The sequence below is a fragment of the Lactuca sativa genome, chromosome 3 (assembly GCF_002870075.4).
Source record: "Lactuca sativa cultivar Salinas chromosome 3, Lsat_Salinas_v11, whole genome shotgun sequence".
In the NCBI taxonomy this organism is placed as follows: Eukaryota; Viridiplantae; Streptophyta; class Magnoliopsida; order Asterales; family Asteraceae; genus Lactuca; species Lactuca sativa.
Window position 1 is genome coordinate 143,920,503 of NC_056625.2, and position 25,256 is coordinate 143,945,758.

The window sequence follows — 25,256 nt, forward strand, 5'->3', positions numbered from 1 at the left end:
CTATGTGTAAGACCTTGGAGGGTTTCCATGGCATCCTTATATCTTGTATGCATGACTTATGTGGTTTATGTAGATTTTATAGCTAATATGATATGTGTGATTATGTGGACTGTGTGGGGTATGCTCTGGGGAACTCACTAAGCATTAGTTTACAGTTTGTTGGTTTGTTTCAAGTAATTTTGAGCCTAATGGCAAGGGCAAGGATTGATGGCGCGGCATGCACTCTCTCAGGCATTTTTATGGGTCACTTTGATATTTTTAATAAAATTGTTGATGTTATGAATTTGAAACAATTGTTCTTGAGATTTTGGTGGCTTATTGAAAATGTTTTGATTATTTAAAAATGAAAATTTTATTTAAAAATCAGGTCGTTACAAAACACTTGGATTTCCTTCATAGTCAAGCACATGAGGAAAAAGAGCGATGCGAGCGAGAAGATATGATGAACATGTTGGCAATTCTTTGGACTAGAGTGGAATGTTTGGATCCCGAAGATACGGAAACAGTATGGGTGATGAAGGCGAATATTCGGGCAAACATTTGGGTAATTCTTAGGACTATCGTTTTATGTTTTAAATTGTGTGTGTGTGTGTGTGTATATATATATATATATATATATATATATATATATATATATATATATATTATTGTAAGATATTTTTTATAAATTTAAATGTTATGGTTAATTTAAATAGTATGTTTTATAAAACTATAATTGCTTTATAATTATTAAAAAAAGAAAAAGAAACTCAAAAAAAATCAATAAGTTATACCATGTTATTCATAGATTTCCATATGTCCCAAATCATAGCACATGTGATGGTATCAACAACTTTTTTCCTGTTTTAAGCTAATCTATTAGTTATCGGTCACATAAAAAAGACCTTGGAAAGAATCAAAATCCACACAATCCAATTCCATCCACACAAAAATTCCATCCCAAATTCTAGCAGCTACTTCACAATTAATAAAAAGATGGTCAAGCTGTTTGACATGTAGTTCACATATCAGACATAAACCCAACGATAAATCTATTCCTTACTTGGCAGATTAAACCGTGTTGGATCCATCAAAACAATCCAAACCATAATATATACCTTCCTAGGTACATAAGGATTACATCTTATTTCCGTTCCCATAGAAGGAAGAATCATATCCTCAATCTATCTTCTAGTACTCCCCCACCATAAACGACATGTCTTTCTCAATATCTCACCACCATGTTGGTGATTTTATATCATCAATATTATTTAAGTGTAATAGGATTAAATTTGTTGACCAATAGTGATCTTGTTGAATATTGAACAAGTTAGGATGGTGTAGGAGTGCAACATGTTCAAGTTTTTCAAGATTCAAAGTACATTGTTATTTGGGGGCGAAGCCCCTAAACAAATGGGGATCCGGGGGCAGGGCCCCTGGTAGCGGGGTCCCAGGGGAGGCAGCCCCTGGCGGGGTCCAAAGGGCAGAGCCCCTGGTTGGGATCGAAAATCCAATTTTAGAAAGTTGACCCTTTTTTCCCTGAGATTCGTTTAATGACTAGTTTGGTAGTTTAATGTCTAGTGACAGTTTTCAGTCAGGAATGATACTACCGTTTTTGGTCATTTTTCTGGTACATCTTGAAGAACATTTTCATATACATTCTCTGATTTTGTATCTCTTAATTTCATCCAATTGAGTGTTCGATGTGTACCATGGAAATACTTCAACTTGATAGTGAATCACGACTTTCAGAGAATCCAAGCAATCTGTTCATCCCTTATTTCTAACAAAAATTGAAGTAATATATGATCATGGCAATTGGAGATTCTATGAAGGATATGACAAGCAAGTTTGACAGATTGAAGAAGTTTAAAGGGCAGGATTTTCGTAGATGGTAGAAGAAGATGCACTTTCTCTTGACCACTCTGAAAGTGGTGTATGTTCTGAGTACTCCCATGCTAGTCTTACCAGAATCTATTGAAGATAAAACTTTAGAGGCAACAAGAAGGAGATCAAAGTGGGAAAATGATGATTACATATGTTGTGGTCATATTCTTAATGGTATGTCTGACTCTTTGTTTGTTATCTATCAAAATTTCGAATCTGCAAAAGAACTGTGGGATTATCTTGAATCCAAGTATATGGATGAAGATGCTTCTAGCAAGAAGTTTCTTGTGAGTAACTTTATGGGTTAGAAGATGATTGACTTGAGGCCTATTATGGAGCTATTCCATGAAATGTTAAGGATTCTGGGACAGTTTGCACAACACAATCTAAAAATGGATGAAGCCATTTCTGTGGCTGTGATCATTGACAAACTGCCGCCTTCCTGGAAGGATTTTAAACACAATCTGAAACATAACAAAGAGGAATTGATTTTGACTCAACTTGGAAGCCATTTACGGATTGAAGAGTCCTTAAGGACTCAAGAACTTGATAATAATCCCAAAGGCAAGAACCAAGTTGGTTCCTCTTCTGTGAGCATGGTGGATGGAGAAGGATCAAAGAATCAAAAAAAGTCTAATGTAAAAAGGAATTTTAAAGGAAAGGATGACAATTCTTCCAACAAGAAGGCTAAAGTGTTGTGTTGGAAGTGTAACAAACCGGGTTACTTCAAGAAAGATGGTTGTCTTCACAAAGTGAACAAGGATGGTGCTGGACCAAGTGGATCCAAGGATCCAGAAAAGCAACAAGGTCAGATTTCTGTTTCCATGTAGAATTCTAAATTATGTTTAGAATTGTATTTCTTTGATTTCTGAAGCATTTTATGTGCATGACGGTAATGTTGCATGGTGGGTTGATTCGGGAGCAACAAATCATGTGTGAAAAGATCTATACTGGTTCAAGGACTTTCAACCAATTGATGATGGATCTGTTGTGAAGATGGGAAATGTTGCAACTGAGCCAATCAAGGGGCTAGGATTTATTTTACTTACCTTTACTTCTGGGAAATGTTTGTGTTTGAACAATGTTTTATATGTTCCAGGGATTTGTAAGAATCTTGTGTCTGAAATTGTATTAAATAATTGTGGTTACAAACAAGTATTAGAAAGTGACAAGTATATCTTGTCAAGACATGGTTCTTTTATAGGATTTGGATACGTATGTAATGGAATGATTAGGCTAAATATTAATTATCCTATTATTGATAGTTCTGTTTGCATGGCTTCTATTAGTATTAGCAATAATTTTAATAAATATGAATTTGGCATGCTAGACTAGGACACATTCATTATGAGAGATTAAAAGACATGTATAAAATGAGTTTAATTTCTGCTTTTGTTATTCAAAATAATGAAAAATGTAAAACATGCATGCTAACTAAAATCACTAGACAACCTTTCAAAGATGTTAGGGAAAGCAAGGTGTTGGATCTTATACATAGTGATTTATGTGATTTGCATGCAACACCTTCCATTGGAAGCAAAAAGTATTTTGTTACTTTTATTGATGATGCATCGAGATATTGTTATGTCTATTTGCTACATTCTAAGGATGAAGAACTTGATAAATTTAAAATTTATAAACAGCAAGTTGAGCTTCATAAAAATGAATTAATAAAACTCTTGCATACTGATAGAGGTGGTGAGTATTACGATCCAGTTTATTTTGAATCAACTGGAATAATACATCAAACCACAACTCCTTATACACCACAACAAAATGGTGTAGCTGAAAGGAAGAATAAGACTTTGAAAGAAATGGTTCATTCCATGTTGTCCTATTCTGGATTAAGTGAAGGGTTTTGGGGTGAGGCAGTGTTAAGTGCATGTTATATTTTAGATAGAAGTCTAAATAAAAGGAGTAAGAATACTCCTTATGAACTTTGGTGTAAAAAGGTACCAAAGTTAAGTTATCTTAAAGTTTGGGGTTGTAGAGTAGTTGTAAGGCTCACTGAACCCAAAAGGAAAACATTGGGTGAGAGAGGTGTAGATTGTATCTTTATTGGATATGTTGAGTATTGCAAAGCATATAGATTATATGTTATAGAATCTAATGACTCGGTGTCTATAAACACTATGATAGAGTCAAGAGATGCTATCTTTTATGAAGAAAGATATACAGCTATACCTAGACCAAGGGACATGATTCAATAATCTTTCAGCAAGAACACAACTCAAGCTGAAGATGCTTCTGGTGGTACAATTTATGTGTCTGGACTTAGAAAGAGTATTAGAGCTAGAAAGGCTAAATATTTTGGATATGATTTTCAACTATATTTAGTTGAAGGAACAAGAAATGAGACTGTGTCTCAACATCAATATTGTTCTAATATTGAGGAGGATCCAAAGACTTTCAATGAAGCTATGGCTTTTAGGGATGTTCATTTCTGGGAAGAGGCAATTCAGGATGAGATTGATTCTATCATGCAGAACTGGAAGATCCCACACTATCACATACAAATAACCCTAATCAAAATTAGGTTATAAACCATATCCATGGGTCTAAAACCCAAACCCAACTCCTTGGATAGAAGTCCATCTTAACCTTTAATAATGGGCCTACCCAAACTTGGCCCATTAATAAAAAAATGACCTCAAGGCCTATAAAGCCCCAACTCATGCAACTTAAGGTTCACCAATAAATTCTGAGTCCCGCCTACTTTAAATAGGCCAAGGCCCAAATGTTCAAAGCCCAACCAATAACCAAAAGCCTACTGTAGGGTGTACGCACCGCGTACACAATGTACGCTTGGTGTACTTTGACCACCAGTACGCTCAACATACTGGGTTGCTTTCCAACTTAAGTCATTTAATGCTTACTTCTTTCAGTCATTCGGTCCAACTTTCAGATCTTGACCATTAAACGGTTCTAATACATAAACTTGGCAACTTTAACCCTTAACATGTCTTAATGGAACCCAACATCCATTTTTGTCCATAAAAGCTCATATTGAGGACTCAAATTCATGCATGGACTCATAACAACCATCAAGATGACATTTTTCATGCATCTATAACAACAAAGGGACATAGATCTAACACCTCTAATGATGGGTTTAAGCCAAAAGAACATCCTATGTGCTCATGCAAACCCTAATGCTTGGATCTAGGTTTCTCTAATTGTACATGCATTCATCCAAGACTTTTAAACCCTAGATCTAATGAGAAGAATTCGAAATTAAAGATACAAATCAAATTTAGATGAATACCTCTTCAAGAACTCTTGATCTTTCTTCTTCCTTGAGCTTAGAGTCACAAGTATAACTCCTCTAATGGCTTACAAACACCAATAGCAATAGAATGATCTTGGAGAGAGAGATTGGAGGCTTCTTGAATTCGGCTCTATAGCTCTTAGGAATCAGGTAGCCGAATTTTGTAACCTTAGGGTCCTATTTATACTGGAGCTGCTAGGGTTTCAGTCAAAAACCCTAATAGATAGCTTAAACCCTAAGCAGTCCATGGAACCTTCTGGAATACAGGGTATGGACGAAAATATGATGGGCTCCCATCATAATTTCATTCACCCCTTTAATCCATTAGGTTTCCTAGCCCAAAATACAATTATCACACATTTGACAGTTTAAGTTGTTGGATTAGTGTCTAAGTCCATAACTATTTTGGTATGTACTTGACCCGATGGTGCATGGTCCTTTTGGGTTGCCTTCACCAAAGCAACTTGATAGGATGAATTACGGAGAGAAATGATTAAATATGATTTATTAATATATTATGGGAATAATATATTAAAGGAGAAATCATATTGTTTAATTAATATTAGTCAATAATTAATTGGTAATTAGTTTTGTGACTAAAAGAGATTAATTAAACTTAAGGGACTAGAATTGTAATTATAAGATAATTGCAATTTGGGCCGTGGATTGCCTTGTATCAAGGGTTGGACGAATTCTTATGCGAAGCCCATAAGGCAATCGTCCAAGGGCTTGATTAAAGGAGTCTATGGGTTGCTTAGGGCTTAAGCAACCAAATTAGGGTTTCCTTGTTAGATAACCCTAATAGCCTCACTATATATAGAACCCTTAAGGCTCAAAAACGTAAGGAACTTCTTTTCTAGGGTTAGAACACGTTTTGGGCAGCCTCCATCCTCTCTCCTCTTCATCCTCTTGCTTATGGTGTTTGTGAGCCATTAGAGGAGTGACACTTGTGACTCTAAGCCTTCCAAAGTCAATTCAAGGAGGAATTGGGATTGTTATTGCTACATAACAATCAAGGTAATATCATAAACCTAATTATATGTTAATATTGATTTCCATATGCTAGAATTAGGGTTTATAGTCTTGGATGCAAAACATGTACAATAGAGAAACCTAGATCCAAGCATTAGGGTTTGTATGAGCACATAGGATGTCTTATGACCAAAACCCATCAGTGGTATCAGAGCCAGGTTGGTTTCAATTGTATTGATGCATTGTATAACTGGAAAAATTCGTTTTTTGGGTTTCTGGAGGCTGGACTTGCCGAGTCCATAGCTGAACTCGCCGAGTCCAAGGTGACTCGACGAGTCCAGGCTTGACTCGACGAGTCAAATCGTCAGATGGGAGTTATCTCGGGATTTCTTGCTGTTTTTGCATTGGGATAATTACCTTATCATGTTAGATCAATATTAATCTGATTATATGATATATTTGACTATAATTCTGATCTAATTGAAGATATTTATCAATTAATAAGATAATTGTTTCCTTATAAGATAATTGATTAATTATTTTGACTAAATTGATAAATTGTTTTGCAAGAAATCATTAAACAAATCAAATATGGATAATTATGTGATTAAATGTTAATTTAAATTATTTGTTATTTGATCCTTGTTGTTATGAAAAGTTTCATATTTTGCCCTTTAGGTTTTATAGTTTAAATTTGAACCCAAAAGTTTTGTTGTTTTGAAATTTAAATAGTTGAAACCCTTATGTTTTGAAAAAGGTTTCAAAACTTGCCCTCAAGTTTTGGAATTTAAATTTTGATTAAATAGTTTAATTTTAATGTATATTTAAATTCTAAACCCTAATGTTTTGAAATGTTTCAAAACTTGCCCTCAAGTTTTGGAATTTAAAAGTTGATTAAAAGTTTAATTAGGAATGTTAAATTCTGAAACTCTAGTATTGTTTTGAAAAAGTTCAAATCACACCCTTATGGTTTTATTAATTAATTAAGGTGTATAATTAAAAGAGGTTTAATAAATCCATAAAAAATTTTGGTTTACAATTTAATTGAATTAAAGGTATAATTATTAAATTTGACCACCTAGTATTTTAAAAGTGTAAAATATACCATATACTATATATATAACATTAAAAAGTCTAACATTATATATATGTATGAGTAAAAGTCAGTCTTACCGTTAGTAGACCTCATTCACGAAGCTAGTCTATAAGGGGTGTTTAAGGAAATTGCCTATAAAATGGCGATTGAATGGGTATCCACTCTTACCCACCGCACTCTTGACTAGTGGAGGGTCGTTAGCCGAACGGGTAGGATAGGACAAAACCTTCCCTTATAAGTGTAATGAAGTATAAAAGTAACTAAATGTTTTCATCAAATTCCCAATCTTAGTTACTTAGGCAAAAGTGAATTGATGCAATTCCATGAAATTACACTTTGTGCCCTTGCGAAGACGTTAGTGGAGCGTGTGTGGTTTACCGGTACACTAAATGGTTCTAAGCAAAGGTAGCAAAGGGTGACTCAATGTTTGTCATAGTTCGGTGGAGCGTGTGTGGTTTACCGGCACATCGAATAGGTGACTGTAACATGTGAGGGCACCATGTAAGTTTGCATGGTTATTCACACCCACTTTGTGATCCTCGGCATCCCAGTCACAAACAAGAGGGGCATATCGAGATTTAAACATCCCATTGAAAGTACAATGAATCTCAAAGGATCTAGGAGTTTTCATAGATTTAAAACTTAAATTCTTTTTCGTTTTTCATGGTGGAAATTAGTGAATCGTCATTCACTTACCTTCAAATGTTCTGCAATTTGGGTTACGACATCCCTCTCCCGAGTTGTAGAATATTGTGTTGGGTCCTAGCCTTAGTATCTCATTTGGGTGATTTACTAAGGACTCAATCAACTAACTTGAATTCGTTTTCTCCCGTTTTGTAGATGTCAAATTTTGACAACTATAGTCTTCTCAAATCTCGTGGAACAAGCATTCCACATGAAGATGATATTCCCCGATTTGATCGAGGAACAAGAGATCATGCTTCACTTCCTCCTCCTCCTCCAATTATTCTCCCTAACCCACAAGTTCAAAGGCTTGAAAAGTTCAAGATCACTCAAGCCCTTTTGGCAAGTAAACACAAAGAAGGAAAGTCAGTGTGTGCACACGTCCTAGGGATGAAGTCACACGTTGATAGGTTAAGAATGATGGGATCCGTTGTCTATGAGGAGATGGCTGTTGATTGGGTTCTTCAGTCACTTCCTAACTCATATAGTGAGTTCGTAAGAGAGTACTATATGATTAACCGCGACGTGACCCTTATAGATCTCACCTATATGCTTATTGCTGCTGAATTAGCAATGGTTTGGCGCAATAGAAAAGCAAAGTTGATTGGTGAATCTGCCTTCAAGACCTCTATGGATATAGACAATGGCAACGAAAGACATGTTATGATCGAAAAGTTTGATCATAAGAAAAAGGCGATGTCTGAAGTAGTTCCATGTCCTGTTCCAATAGAGTCAATTTGCTTTTATTGCCAATAGAAGGAGCATTAGAGACGAAGTTGCCCTATTTACCTAAGAGATCTAAGAGATGGGAGAGTCAAAACGTATGGCTTTGCTTTAGGTAAAATCCATTGACTAACTCTTTTAAGCTTCTATTCTAGATTCTTAATACATAATGTGATAAGATTACAATTGATGTTTTGTAAGATCGAAGCATAGAAAGGAAGCTTAAAGGAAGAAGTGAGCAGAATCTAACCGTGAAGGAATGGTTTTTTATCGCATTTCTCGAAGATTGGATTCTTGAGCTACTACTTAGAGTTAGAATTAGATTGCTAAGAAAGATGTATTAGCATAAGTATTTCAATGAGTTGCATTGTAAGGACAAATTTTTCCGCAATAAAATTAATTTTGATTTTAAATTTTATTTATTTATCCTTACAATGGCATGTATGAAAAATTGATGTTAAAATGTTTCTATTATTAGCAATAATGGATTTGGTTCTTATTATGTTATTTATGAATTTACCAAATAGGGAGAGTTTCTCATCACCCAAGGTTCAATTGGACAGAAACTTGGAATCATGCAACTTGGTTGCATGATGAATGAAAAATTTCGTATTTGGAAATTAGACTAATTCATTGACAAAGTGTCAAGTGAAGGACTAAGAGATCGAGATAAATTTGTGTGCTGACCAAGTCCACCACAAGAATAACAAAGATATTCGTCATGATTTACTAAAGGTTTAGTAAATATGATTATACTTATAAGGTTAGGTGTAATTCTGAATTGATTGAAAAAGTTTAAATCAATAGCAGAACGAATAAGAAGAATCAAATAGGCAGAAAGATAAAAGTTTCTCCATTCTAAGAAGAAGGGAGAGTAGCTTTTATGCTTTATGATAGGTCTTAATGATTAAGAACCATATCTCAAATGATCCTCTAAGTGAGTCTTAGTACAATTGTATGTTTAAGAAGAGGAATCAAGGATTGAAGAAATGGTTAAATCAAGAAGTCAATCATACTTCGTTCCAATAACAAGTCTTAAAGTTAAGATTGTGACATTGAGTGAAAAGTATTAAAGGTTTATAACATTCATCAAATGTGGAAAGTTGTGATGTCTTGGATAAAGACAAAGACCAACTAGGACCAATTTATGAAGAGTTTTGATAAAAGCTACACTAACTCTTGAATATTTGTTTGTCAAGAAATGTTTTGACAAGAGAATCTTATATGTCAAGGAGTCAGTGGGAGTCTTAATGGTCTTGAAAGGTTTCAAGAACAAATCAAATAGACCTTATCGATCATCACTAGCACACGAGTTGAGGTTTACAACCTATCGTGTTGACATTATTTTGTTTCTGTGCCAATCCAATCAAGTTAATTATGCATGTGAGTTCTATGAGTTCTCATTTTGAACGCATAAAAGGCAAAGCACCTTAATCAATGAAAGGTACATTGATAGGGAAGAGTGAGCTGCTTAACTACTTGGAAGACATGGTGGGTAGCTGTGCTACCATAAGGCAAGAAATCAAGATTAAGAAAGTTTGGTCCATATGAGTTTGAATTTGTCGTAAACTTTAGTTTTGACAAATTCACATGGATAGGAACACATACACCGTTTAAATCTAAGTGTCATAAGATTTCCTCCTTCATGAAAATGATTGTGAGGAAATTCTTTCACTAAGAGAGACTTTAAGAAGATAGTGATTGTAAAATTGCATTCTCGATTTCGATTATGGTTACGGTATCCCTTTCCATAATTTGAATTTTGAGGTTTGGAAATTGCTTACACACACATATGAACTATCTAAGGCAAAGGTGTATAAGTTCAAGAAGCCTTGATAAAAGATTATCAAAGCACTAAGTATTAGAAACATGGACTTAAGAAAGTCAATAGGTATTGTCTTTCTGAAAGTTAAGATGTTTATGAATACATGTCGAAGCTAGTGGGAGCATAAGTGGTATGTTTTATAATAATCATCATGATAGTGGGAGCATAAATGTTATGATTGTATGATTATTAAGGAAAGTATTGCAAGGTTAGCAATATTAATCATAGAAAACAAGAGTTATACCTTGCAAAGTCGTAAGGGTTGTAAAGTTGTTTTGCTATAATTAAGTGAGAGAATATTATGCTTCATTTCAAATCTAAAGGATTAGGTTGAGAAATGTTAATAAATTTAGTCAAGGGTACATAGTGTGTTCTTAAAATTTCGATTGTGATTACGACATTCCTCTTCATTATTCGAATTTTGAGAACATAGCAAATAAAACATTATGCGTCGTGTCCCATACGCTTCGGGTATAGGATCGATTGCAAATGCTTTAATATTTGATCATTCTAAAATTTTCCAAATGTCTAGCGCATTTAGAGGGAAAAAGGACAAGAATCGGTTTTGACTAAAATAATTAAACAACTATCAAAGGACAATCCAAAGTTCGACGAGGATTGGTCGCTTGTGAGTAGTTGGAAGTATCATATGGAAATTATGGAAATGTTTCCATATTGGATGGACCATATCGACATCATTACGAATGGATAAGATTATATTAAGAATGAGTTGTCATATGGAAAATATGGAAGTGTGTCCATATTGGAAATTGAATATTGAAAATCTATGTCTAGATTAGAAACTTTTATGCAAAAGGATGTTCAAAGGAATGTACTTTGAGTGAGAGACATCATATCTAAGGAATTGTCTTGTAACAATGTCCGATAGAGGACTTTGTAATATCATTGGCAATAGTCTTTGTGACTTTGGTGCAGTGACATTACGAAAGGATCGTTGCATAGAATGTTAGAATCTAGCATATTTTATAAGTAGCAAGAATTTGATATTCTTTCACTTATGAAAAAGGATTTGGAGTTGTGAAATGAGAATGATTGGAAATGTGCTCAATTTGGTCTATTTCACAAAGTAAGAACCATAGGTAAACATTGTGTGCATCCTAAGAGCATGGGACAAGTGTAATAATTCAAGTAAGAAGTTGATTACCCGAAACGACAAATAATGAGTAATCGATATGGTGATAAATAAAAGGTGTTTTATTTATACTCAAAGGTTTGAGGCCATATGAGATTAGTATTATTCTTGTGTTTCACATTTGCATGTTTTGACTTCCTGGATAATTGAATTTATTAAGAATAATCGAATTATTCGAACGGGCCACAGTCGTTCATATGTTGGAAGTAGATACGAATGAAGACTGTCGTGAATTGGTGTGTGGATTATCTAAAAGAGTATTAGACATAAGCAAATGTTTGCTGCAATGTTCATGAGTGCTTATGAATATGATTTGAGCATTGGATTAAACCCACGCTCACTTGGATCACTCCATGAATTGTATCACGAGTGATTGGTGAGACGATAACATCTTATATTCTTGAAACCGAGATGTGTGAGTTGTATCTTGCGAATCGGTTGCACATTGATAATATGTAAACAGACTAGTAACTTGGTGTTATAAAACATATTGTTGTGTGTGATTCGGTGAGTGAGTACATGCAAGCATTGTATCAAAGTTTATCCGTTCCTTTTATCCAAAGTAGGATAAAAGCGATATCTTTGGGCCCCTCGATGATTTTGTGATGACAAACGTAAATGCTCGGCCGGGCTAGGGCTAATTTGATTTGTTCAATTAGTCAGTTGTCATAAATAGGGAATCGAGATATAGTACAAAGAGAATGATTTGAAATCATATCTCATATGATATCTAGAATGGAGGAATATATGATCCCTTATCTAAGGACACACGTATCTGATAGGATCAGAGTTGACAGCGGCTTTGGAAAGCTACGATTGCAGATCAGGATCTGAAATCATACGCATAATAGTTATTAGACTTATCCAAGTGGGAGACTGTTGGATTAGTGTCTAAGTCCATAACTATTTTGGTATGTACTTGACCCGATGGTGCATGGTCCTTTTGGGTTGCCTTCACCAAAGCAACTTGATAGGATGAGTTATGGAGAGAAAGGATTAAATATGATTTATTAATATATTATGGGAATAATATATTAAAGGAGAAATCATATTGTTTAATTAATATTAGTCAATAATTAATTGGTAATTAGTTTTGTGACTAAAAGAGATTAATTAAACTTAAGGGACTGGAATTGTAACTATAAGATAATTGCAATTTAGGCCATGGATTGCCTTGTATCAAGGGCTGGATGAATTCTTATGGGAAGCCCATAAGGAAATTGTCCAAGGGCTTGATTAAAGGAGTCTATGGGTTGCTTAGGGCTTAAGCAACCAAATTAGGGTTTCCTTGTTAGATAACCCTAATAGTCTCACTATATATAGAACCCTTAAGGTTCAAAAACGTGGGGAACTTCTTTTCTAGGGTTAGAACACATTTTGGGCAGCCTCCATCATCTGTCCTCTTCATCCTCTTGCTTATGGTGTTTGTGAGCCATTAGAGGAGTGACACTTGTGACTCTAAGCCTTCTAAAGTCAATTCAAGGAGGAATTGGGATTGTTATTGCTACATAACAATCAAGGTAATATCATAAACCTAATTATATGTTAATATTGATTTCCATATGCTAGAATTAGGGTTTATAGTATTGGATTCAAAACATGTACAATAGAGAAACCTAGATCCAAGCATTAGGGTTTGTATGAGCACATAGGATGTCTTATGACCAAAACCCATCATAAGTCCCCTTTGTTCAATTAATCTCTGTTAGTCACCAAATTAATTCCTTTTTAATTTATGACTAACATTAATTAAATAATATGATTTCTCTTTTAATATATTATTCTTATAATATATTAATAAACCATAATATCTTCTCTTTATCCATGAATCACCCTGTCAAGTTGCTATGGTGAAAGCAACCCAAAAGGACCATACACAACCGGGTCAAGTACTTACCAAATATAGTTACTGGCTTAGACACTAATCCAACATCTAACTCCCGGATTTGTCTAAACTCACAAAGAGAAGTCGTGGGATCAAGTAAAGCTCATAAACAAGCCCTAAATTCTAACTATCCGAATGATTCATCAAGGTAAGAACTTTATACCTTTAAAAGTCCTAAAGTTGATGAAGTCTTTGGATCTAGAAGCTTAACATCAAAAATCGCTTGGTCTCCAAGCTCCTTTTTCTTGAATACACACAAAAATTCCATAAAATCATTTCCAATGCTCAAAAACACTCGAATGATGAACTAAGGTTTCAATGGGACGTAATGAACAACGGAGGCTGATGAAGATAAGTGTCTAAATACCAAAATGATGTTTAAATAGGGCTCATGCCCTAAAAATTATGGTTTTGTCTTGGCCATCGTACGCCCCGCGTATACCACGTATACTCAACGTATGTGGTTAAGTTCCCCGACTCTGAGCGTGCATGTACTCTATGTGTACCAAACGTACGCCCAACGTATAAGGGACCATTTACGCAAAAAATTTCAAACTTTAAGGACCCAAAAAGATCATACCTGGAAAGGAATGTTACATCGAGATGGTATGCTTTTATCACTTACCTATACATATGAGGCTAGGCCATAGAGGTAGTAATCATTGTTTGATCTCTACTACAAACGAGAGGGATGATCTTTACCTATATTAGTAATGGTATTTGGTAGCATCATCACCCCAAGAGATGGAGAAGACGGAGTAATGTATCTAGGTTAGCATTCTGATTTATAAGAAGGGGATAAGGATGGAGATATTGGAACAAAATAAAATTCTACAATATGGCTTACACTTTGTGGTGGTACATTCAGGTGCATTGGACCCTAAACGAGTATTTGTGTTGTAAAGTGATCAAGTATGTATATCGATGCCATTTTTCTATGGGCATATAGGTTGGCCAATTATGTATGGTGGTGAATAAGGGTGTCTTATACCCTTAATTTTAGTATGGTGGTACGTTTATGGTTATTTTCCATTAAACTAGAAATTATGTTAAGAAGTAAGCTGCTCCAGGTTAGTCAGCATTATAAGGAAGTGTTATCATAGTTATCATGCTTAGGACATGAAGCTGGGCTATTCCCAAATATTTGGCTTGATATGGGTTGAATATCGAGAGTTGTATGACCTTCCCTTATTGTATTTTGTGTGATAGCAATGGTTTCTATTAGATGGAATTTTTGTCACATATGTTGACATTCTTGGTGGAACCTTGTGATATCAAAGCCATCTTAATTTTGTCCATGTCACTTGGTCTTAAATACCTCAAAGGTTGTGCAACTATATTTGCTTTGTTTCTCTAGTTATAATGAGTTTTTGTTATCATGGAACTTATGACTTGGTTGTTTGTTTCCCTTAGTTGTTTGCTAATGTAATCATACATACATCCTAAGGTTGGCGACGGTGTTGTTACATTATCTAGCAACATTGTTTCAAAGTTAGGGAACAAGTGAAAGGAATTGAAAGGATGGTTCTATAATCGTGAAGTCATATTTAGTGTATATTGGATCGGAACCTAAGGACACACTATAATGGTAAATTCAATATTTGTAGGAGAGAATAATCGAGAATTAGAGAGTCCGAGTTTAGAAATTGTAGAACTTAATTTGTTTGACGCCTCTTTGTATATATTTATAGACAAAAGTGTACTTTGACATACTTCTGCATTAGAATAAGGATTTATCAAAACTAAAAATGGAAGATACCTCTTGTATCATAATGATGATTCCTTTAAACATGAACATAATCAATTTAGGTTGGATGGACGATAACTTGGACACGGGCCTTGGAATGGCCATTGAGTTTGGACCAGGGTGCCTAGGTCTGACAATGACCTTGGATCAACCTAGAGCTTTGTTATGCCTTAAATCCTAGCTTTACCTTGCATGGGCTCTCGGAGCCTTGGTCAGACCTACAACCAGTTTCGCCATGCATTGGCTTGGCCTAAAGTATGGTTCGATGTCAATATGGATTTGGCCTTGCCTTCGGTCGTCCTAGAACGTCAATCGACCTAGAGCCTTGGCTCGCCCTAGAGCGAGGTTTGACCTATCCTAAGTTGTGATCCTAGCCTTGTCCTGGGTGTGGTCCCTCGTTTGCATACATCAATAAAAAAAAAAATGAAATGTTCATGATTACGACATGAAAAAAATATGTTTGTTTGTCACGTAGGTATATAATGACTCGTTTTGTGACTTTGTATATTTATTTTTTGTTATTTTGTTCGATCGTCTGAGCAGGACATTAATTATAAATTCTAAATCCCATGATACGATGAATTGGATAAAAGGCCCTATGATTCCTAGCTACCTGATGTACATAGTTGATGGTTGCATTGATACTCCTATATAAGGCCCACATTTGAGTAATGTATTCAACTTTCAAGTATTCCTTGTTGATTCGATTATTTTTGGAATAAAGCAATTCATAATGTAGTATTCATTGGGTAGATTTTGGATGAGAGTCTAAGCTTTTGATCCGTTTTTCTTAACTAATTATTTTATAATTTTATCCATTTAATTAATTAATACAATGTAACCAATGTTGATTATATTATTGGTTACTACAATATAACCAATGTTGATTATATATTATACAGAAAAGTTTAAATTGACGCCACTACTGATCCACTGTATTTACGTGCACTACCAACATGATTAAAAGTGAAGGTTTGCCATGCTCATATTAACCCACTTTTTCATGGACATGATATACCAATAAGGCAATAACCTTCAACTTTTACCATTTTCAACAATATTCTTTTTTTCTTTTTTTCCCGAATCAAGCTAATATATAAAAAAAAATATTGCCAATATTATTTGAAAAGATACGTGGTAATAACTCAATATGTTTGATCCGGCTACAATGACATAGGATATACCGGTAAGATGTCAAAAGAAGCGATTAGAGATAATGAAAAGCAATGATTTTTCGAGTGGGTCGAATTCTTGGGCCGTATTTGGAGTTTCTTTGGGTTAAAGAGCTTCGGGACATTAAAGTAAATTTATACTTTGTTTATAGAGATTAAGTAATCTAACCAGTTGTTATATATATATATATATATATATATATATATATATATATATATATATATATATATATATATATATATATATATATATATATATGGCAAAATAACTATTTGGTCCGTAATGGGTTTTTCCGGATCCAATTTCAAATTCGGATAAATGGGTACTTATTCCGACCCGGTAATCTCGTTCACCTATAAAATATCATTTAACCCGTTTCGGACTATACTTTGACATCCCTTGTTTCAGATTAAACTTCGACATCCCATTCCAGACGCCTCTACAACTGAGAATATCTTCCAATAGCAGTGAACAAATGCAACTTTTATTTGTAAGTTTCAAATTTGTTTTAAATTAAATGCATTTATGATTATACATTAAAAAAATGTTTAGTTTGCACAATTACATAGGTATTATAGGGTTTTATGTGAACTTTAATCTTGTTAAGGCAATTATAGGATTACATAGACTTATACATCTATACTACATGATACATCGTATTCAAAAACCATAATTGTTGCTACTTCGGAACGTGTCTAGAATCCGAAAAACAAGTCTGGAACCCGAAAATCATGTCCGGAATGCAATGAACTGGGTTCAGAACTTTTTTCCAGAACTTTGGTCCAGAATTTATGGTCCGGAATACCATACCCGATTTTCGGATTCCGGAACTTACATACAAAAATCCTAATTCTGGAATACAATAAAAAAGCCCTAATTCCATAATACAATCAAAAACCATAATTTCACTACGGAACATACATACAAAAATCCATAACTAATAATTATTTTGATTGTATCACGATAGATCATACGCAGAGGTTCTTACTACAACCTGCAGACCTGAACTTGGGTGCGAAATTATGGCGCGCTTACAAAACCGACTAGTTTGTGCGGCGATGTTTAGGCAATCATGTTTTGGTGATTCTGTACACAAGCCGACGACTGTCGAATGTCACCTTTTACTATGTCATTATCTTATGTGCAAGGATGCTACTACTTTTGATCCAGTTGACCTAGAAGAGCTTCTATTTCCGGTTGGCGACTATCGAGTTTGCTTTTACAGGATAGCATTTTTTTGGTCACCGACCTGCGGTTTGGGGATTATTTCCATCCCAGTTCTGATTTTGCAGCATTTATAGAACGTGTGTTTCCATTTGTGTCACTTTCATGTTTTGTTAGTATGGATGACCTTACAAATGTGTTCAACACCTCACTTCATTAATTAAGCAATGAAGACATGGTGAGAGTCTCCCTACTGTATATGCTAGAGCAAGGATTTTGGGGGAAACACCCGCGATAGCCAGTTACTAATGAACATATGGCACTCGTCTCTAATTTACAAGAGGTTAACTGGTATAACATTTTTTTACCCACATTATATCAAAATGATACATATACTTAATATGTGTAATTTTTTGACATATGTACCCATAGGGCAGATTGATATGGGATTTCACTTACAAATAGATACGTACCGTGTTTGACAAGATTGAGGACCATTTGAACCCAAATTCGGCAATAATCGGCAGTAGACACACATATACTCTACAGAGATTTGTCTATGCATTTAAGGTATGTACACTAGGTTTAATAAGAGTTTTTAAACAACAAGTATTTTAACTTTATTAACTTGGTAAGTTATTTGTCATCTTGATTTTTTTTATTTGGATCTTCGTGACATTTCCCAACAGTAGTTTGTTGGTTCCCCTATACCGGATGTTATCCTTTGGGCAGTTGCTGAAAGGTCTATTATGCTCAAGAGTCATATTAAAGTGATATTGCTAATTAACATATCATACTAATGGTTCATACTAACAACTTGATATAATTGATTATTTATTAGAAATTGATTTTAATAAACATTCAATAAAACTCTTATAATTAAATTGGAAATTATTTATTTTATGGAAATAATAATTTTCATTAGCAACTAATATTACGTAATTCATATGGTATGAATTAATAATTTCTTTACAACTTTTTGGACTAGTTGAAACCCTTTTGTCTTTTACTCAAAAGATAAAGTTTATATTTTATAAAACTTAAGTTTATAAAATTTAAACTAACTCTTCTTTTTATGTATATAATTCTGAAATTTATATAAAGATAAAGAGTCGTCGACTTTCTATTAGTTTATTCAAAATAAATGAAGCATGGAAGACATGTTTATCACAAAGGACATATTTCCTTAAAGTGTTAAGACCTAATGGTTAATACTTTCACTTTATGCATATAAATAAGAGGCTTGCATTCTTGAAATGTTGCTCATTCTTTTCATCTTAAAAACCGTAACATGCTTAGAGCATGTTACTCTCTCCCTTTTGTTCTTCATTTCTTCAAGAACACTTGCATCTTCATGCCTTCTTTAAGTTCATATTGGTTATGAACTTGATGCTTAAGGGTTTAAGAGTTTATGAACTAGCATATACAACAAGTTGAGTTATTGTTGGTGTCTCAAAGGTTCCACATTTTCATCAATTTCCAAGCCTCCCAAGAGGACCCAAAGAACTACAAAGGTTGTTATTTATTCACCTCTTCTTTGGATGGTATTTTAATCTTTCTGTAACTTGCAAGAAGATCCTTTGTGGGTATAAAAAATTGATGTTATTTCAAAAATTAAAGTCTTCCGTTGCCATATTTTTCTAGTTTATGAAACTATTTTTGAACTAAAACTCAACAATTGGTATCAGAGCCACCTTACAAATTTGGTTAGATTTTTTGATTTATGGAAATCTTAGTTTTTGGAAAATATGAATAACTTGTTTTTTGTTTGTATAAAAATAAGTTGATACATATTTTCTATGACAACTTTATATTTGTTACTTTATGTGACAAAAGTTTCATGCATCTTTTGTCATTTAAAAGTTGTCTTAGAAAAAACAAAGGTTATTTTATATGTATGTTGATGTATATGATGTGCATAAACTAGACAAGGACCATTATGTTTATTATGTTGTTGTGTTGGTTATTTTATAAAAATGGTTGTAATAATTTATTTATTCATATGGTATGTAATAAATTAAATAGATTAATTTTCTTATTTATTTTTGTAAAGTAATAGATTAGTTTTTAGAAATAATTTATTTGTACAAAAATGTAACAAGAAATGAAGTTGGAACCATTTTTTTATGACAAAAGTGCAATTTTCGAGTCGAAAATGTGTGCAAGATTTTCAGTGGCATTTTATGAAAATTGTCACTAATGCTATCAACAAAGGGATGTTGGACTTTTAGCGACAGTTGCTGAATTTTAGCCTTCAAGAAAATTTTCCAATTTTTTGCAAGCAATGAGTGTTTACTCAAGTGGGAGCTTCTTAAACAACACTACAAGAAGATTTTTGGTCCCCTTAAATGTCCCTTTAGGAATGGACTTGACATTTTTGTGTTGGCTCACAAAAATATCATTAGTTGGTTATGTTTATGCACATATCTTTTTATGCATCTTTGTGTTGTTTATTTTATGTATTATTTTGTGTCGTTGATAAAATTAGTTTTTCACATGCTAAAATAATTTTGAACAAAATAAACATCACATGGATTTTGGGTTTTCAAAATTGGACATAAGATGTAACAAGTTATTATTTTAAAAATAAAACTCGGTTTTAAAAAATCGTTAATAACGACAAATTTTGAAATACTCCATTATAAGTTTAAAATGGTGATTTTTGTAACTTACACAAACTCCATATATATAAGTAATAAAATTAAGTTTTATTACAGATATATAAGGTTCAAATTCAATCAAACTTAATACCGACTATTAAAACTGAACTGCGTCAAATTATATAAAAACTAGTTTTTTATATAGAACCTTTAAAAGTGATTTTTTTTTTGAAAAATGATACTATGATTTTCTTTTGAAAAGTGATATCATATGTTTTTTAAACTAGAATTATAAAACATATAAAGACCCTTATTTTACAAACCTTAAATATATGCAATCCTTTTGAAGAACACTCGTACATGTCTTGTATGCAGTAGTGGGATAAATGATACCTAACCGCTTAGTGTTGTCTTTTGATGGCCGGGTGTCTTCGCGATTTCTCTAACAAAATTATAGGCCGATTACACAAGTTTTTCAAGTTAGAGGAATTGATCGGAAATCTTTTGTGATAAAGGATACCCAAGCAAGAGAGTTCTGAGGCATAGGTGGGATCAAACATGTCTAATTAAATTTGTTATTAGAGATCCCATAAATCTAGGAATTATATTGCAAGATATAATTGATAATCGATATCTACCGGGTTGAATTCAAATGGATGGGATAAAGCATACCTAACCATTTATTTGTTTTGCAACTTGGATCCTAGACTTTGATAATTAATGTTTTTAGAAACTAAAAGGGTATTAATTATTAAAGATTAAATATTGAAAATACTAAATGGGTTTTGTAGAAATTTTGTAGTTAAATAATCCATTCTCATTATCATCGATTGTCATTTTCTTTAATGACTTAATGAAACAATAACATTCAATAGATATAACATCTATGAATGAGTTCATGTCTTAAAAGACAATCTCATGAGAGATATGAAATTGTATACACTTAAAGGTTCTAGTCCTAAACTATTTTCTTTGAGCAATAAACCTGAAAATGATACCTAGTAAAGGCATCATTGTGATGCTAAAGATGCTTCTAACATCAAGCTAGGAATAGTTATTCATGACTTCTAGGAAGTCTTGGATAAATTAAACAATATATGATGATATGACAGGTCAAGCAATATTACAATAAATACAGTGATATTTTATTTAAAGCTAGTTTAAAAATTGGAATAACGCAGGGCTAAAAGAATCACCTTGTGTGATCCAGGAGGCCCATGTTTTATGGACAGAACACCTTTAAGCCCAAGAAATCTACTAAATCCCACATAGATGGATCTTGTTTCTTTTGTGAAGAAACTGAATATTGGAAGAGGATTTACTCTCTCATTTGGTAAGAAAGTCTGGAAAAGACTAGTACTTCTAGTATCTACTAGATAGAACTCATACTTTTCATATACCACTTAGGTACTTGGTACTTAAATTTTAATCTAATAATTACAAATGGCTTGCATATATTTACTAGAAGAGTACCATCTAAGCACAATAAAGTTGGAACTACACTCTCAGAGTTTAGTTTATTATTTATGCTTAGAACATAAATTACGTGTAATATAAAAAAAATATTTGTTTTGGAACAATGTATATTTTAATTTAGCAAGTCGAGATTTATGTCTCAGTTATTTTATTCAAATGTTTGATCATTTACTTAATCGTTTTTCATAACGATAATATTCATTTTCTAAAATGACTAACTTCTATTTATGAGACTAGATCTCTTAATAGAATTATGAAGTAAATATCAACATTTTATAAATGAGTTATATACACAAGCACTTTTAACTTAAACTTGTTTTAAATCAAACCCAACTTTGACATTGTTATCTTTTTTATATAAATGGCATTCACATATTCCAACTTCAAGAAAGGGATCATTGAAGGCAGATAATGTAGTTTATTTGACATATGTGAATCTTATTTATATGTAAAGGATTCCTAATGATATTTTCACTAAGGTGTAGAGAAAATAATTAAGTAACTATACACTTTGGTTTATGATTTTCTTTCTAATGAATGTCTGAGATTAAACACAAGATACCAAATCAACTTTATTAACAACTATAGTAGTTTTAATTATATTTTACATGGTAAGGCATAATTGTGAAATTTTGTTGAAGGTTTGAAAAGTTGAAATACAAACCCGTAATAACCATCTAAGGCCTTAATGAAAATAAATGATGAATTAAATCTTACTTGGTATGATTTACTTTATAATCGGTAGAAATATACTCCTTTAATCTTTTTGCGATAGTACTTCAATCACTATTAATTGCATCTTGAATACAAATATCAACTAATAAGTAGATTAAACACTTTATAAGATTTAGTTAGGAAAGGCTTCATCCTCATCTTACTTAATGTTTTGTGGATTTGATGTAACGACCCAATTTTCAAGTCCAAAAATTTCATTTTTAATTAACTGACTCATAAAAACATTCATAAGAAAATACTGTGAAATCACATCATCTCATAAAACAATGTATCATGTCTGAAAACCCAAGTCATAACATTAGTAACATGTCAGAGTACAGTCCCAGAATATCCATAGTGCGGAAAACAATGAGTGTGAGTATGATGTGCCACTACTGCGCCGGCTCCTTCCCCTTCGCCGAAGAGGTACCTAAAACAAAACTGTAAACTATAAGCAAGAAGCTTAGTGAGTTCCCTCATCGTACCGCATACCATACAATCACATAGCATACAGACTGTCGAGCCATTCCGGGGTGCCGACCTACCCGTACGGCCATTCTGGGGTGCCGACCTACCCTTGCAGCCATTCTGGGGTGTCGTCCTATCCGTGTCAAGCCATTCTGGGGTGCTGACCTACCCGTCGATCCTAACAACCAACCCTCGGGGACTATTCCACCCCCTGCTACTACTATCACATATATCATAACATAAACATACTATCAGACACATATGGGGTGTCCGAATTACCCTTCGGTCCTAACAATTGAACTTGGGGACTATTCCCCTCCTACTACCACTATCGCATATAACATATCATGCCAGCATATAAATTTATCATCACATACTGTCAGACATATCTGGGGTGTCTGACCTACCCTTCGGTCCTAACAACCGAACTCTACTACTATCACATATAACATATCATGCCAACATATAACATATAAGGTAGTAGCAAACCTAGATGATATCACAAAGACAACAATCTAATCATACAACTCCTACTGGTGGGCCGACATTGTGGCCGTAGACCCACCGCTACTAGAACATAACTCACCTTGAACGAGTAGCTGCTGATAATCTGTGCGGGAAACCTATGTATGCTGCTGCTCCGGAAATCCTCTGGCTATAATCCCCACAAAACACTCAGTCAGAAACTGATATCTACTCTTGGGATAAAATGACTATTTTACCCCCAACCAAGTCCAAGTCAAAGTTAACTGCCAATTGACCCGACTCGCCAAGTTCGGGCCGTCAGGTCGTCGAGTCCCTAACCCTGTACCCGTCCTTATCCACAACTCGACTCGTCGAGTTTGGCAGCGACTCGACGTGTTCCTCCTCTATATGAACATCGAATGAACCTTCATCCGACTCGCCGAGTCGTATTAACAACTCGTTGAGTTTACCTTCATCTGATGAACAATTTCTGACCTTGACTCACCGAGTTGTATGAACAACTCGTCGAGTTCATCTTCATCCATAAGGAGATTGCCTTGGACTCGCCGAGTCCGTTCGAGCACTCGTCGAGTCCCATGAACTCCAGGTCTAAGGCTAAGTCCAACACATTGGGTCAATCCTTCGGACCTTCTACAACCCTTCTAACATCCAACTGAGTTCTTTTGACTCTTAATAGATATGGGACTTTATGCCTTGGACTCGTCGAGTCCCAAGAACGGACTTGCCGAGTCGATAACGTCCACACCCTAAATCCTCGATTTATGATGTACAACCTTTGACCAGAAGATAGATCCAAGCCCCTAAGCTCGACCTAGCACGTAAAGTTTCGAACTTTGCGTGCATGCATGGGACTTTTGAGCCTAAAAGGCTCTAAAATGGCTCTTATATTATGTGGGACCTTCCTTGGGTGCAAAAGCAACCCAAACATGCCTTGTGACTCCTCCCAAGACTTAGATCCGAAGTCTTGACCCCCAACCATGTTTGCAATCATGGTTGGCTACCTCATATGGCTTAAAAAGCCCTAAATCTTCCCTAAAAAGGGATCTAACAAACAAGCAAGCAAGGTACAAACTTTATACCTTTCAAAGACTGCAAATGATGAACCAAACTCAAATCTTTCAGTCTCTTCTTGATCCTTCTATGCTATTCCATCTTCCTTGAGGTCAAAACCCACAAAAATCACTCAAACGCTTTAGATCTTGCACCAAAACACTTAGGGTTTGCTATGGAGGGTTTTTGGGAGCAATAGGGACGAGTGGGGGCTGAAAGAGATGATTAAATAGGGTACAAACCCTTATATTAGGGTTTTTGTCCAGTCAGAGCCTACTCGTCGAGTCCGGGACCCGACTCGACGAGTGCAATACTTAAATCCCGCGTCCCGACCTGCTTCAACTTGGCGAGTTGGTCCTTCAACTCGCCGAGTCCCAGGCCAAAAATGCAAAATACTTAAATAAAAATACATACCAAGAACCAGGTGCTACAAATCTCCTCACTTATTTTAGACTTCGTCCTCGAAGTCTGCTGGTCGTTTCTGGAACAGCTCAGGGTAATGCTCCATCATCTTATTCACCGGCTCCCAGGTCCATTCCGAGCCTTTCCGGTGCTGCCATTGCACCTTTATGAGCTCCACCCTCTTGTTACTCAAATCCATCAACTTCCGGTCAAGGATTGGCACAGTTCGCTCGATGTAATTCAAGATGTCATCGACTTGAATATCCTCTAAGGGTACCACTGCTGAGTTGTCCACCAAGACTTTCACAACTGAGAGACGTGGAAAGTGCTGTGGATCTGGCTGAGTTCGGCTTGCAGATCCAACCTGTACGCCACCTTGCCCACCTAGGCTAAGACCCTGAATGGTCCAATGTACCTGGGGCCCAACTTGCCCCGATTCCTGAATCGGATGACGCCCTTCCATGGCGACACCTTCAGGAGAACCATATCCCCGACCTAGAACTC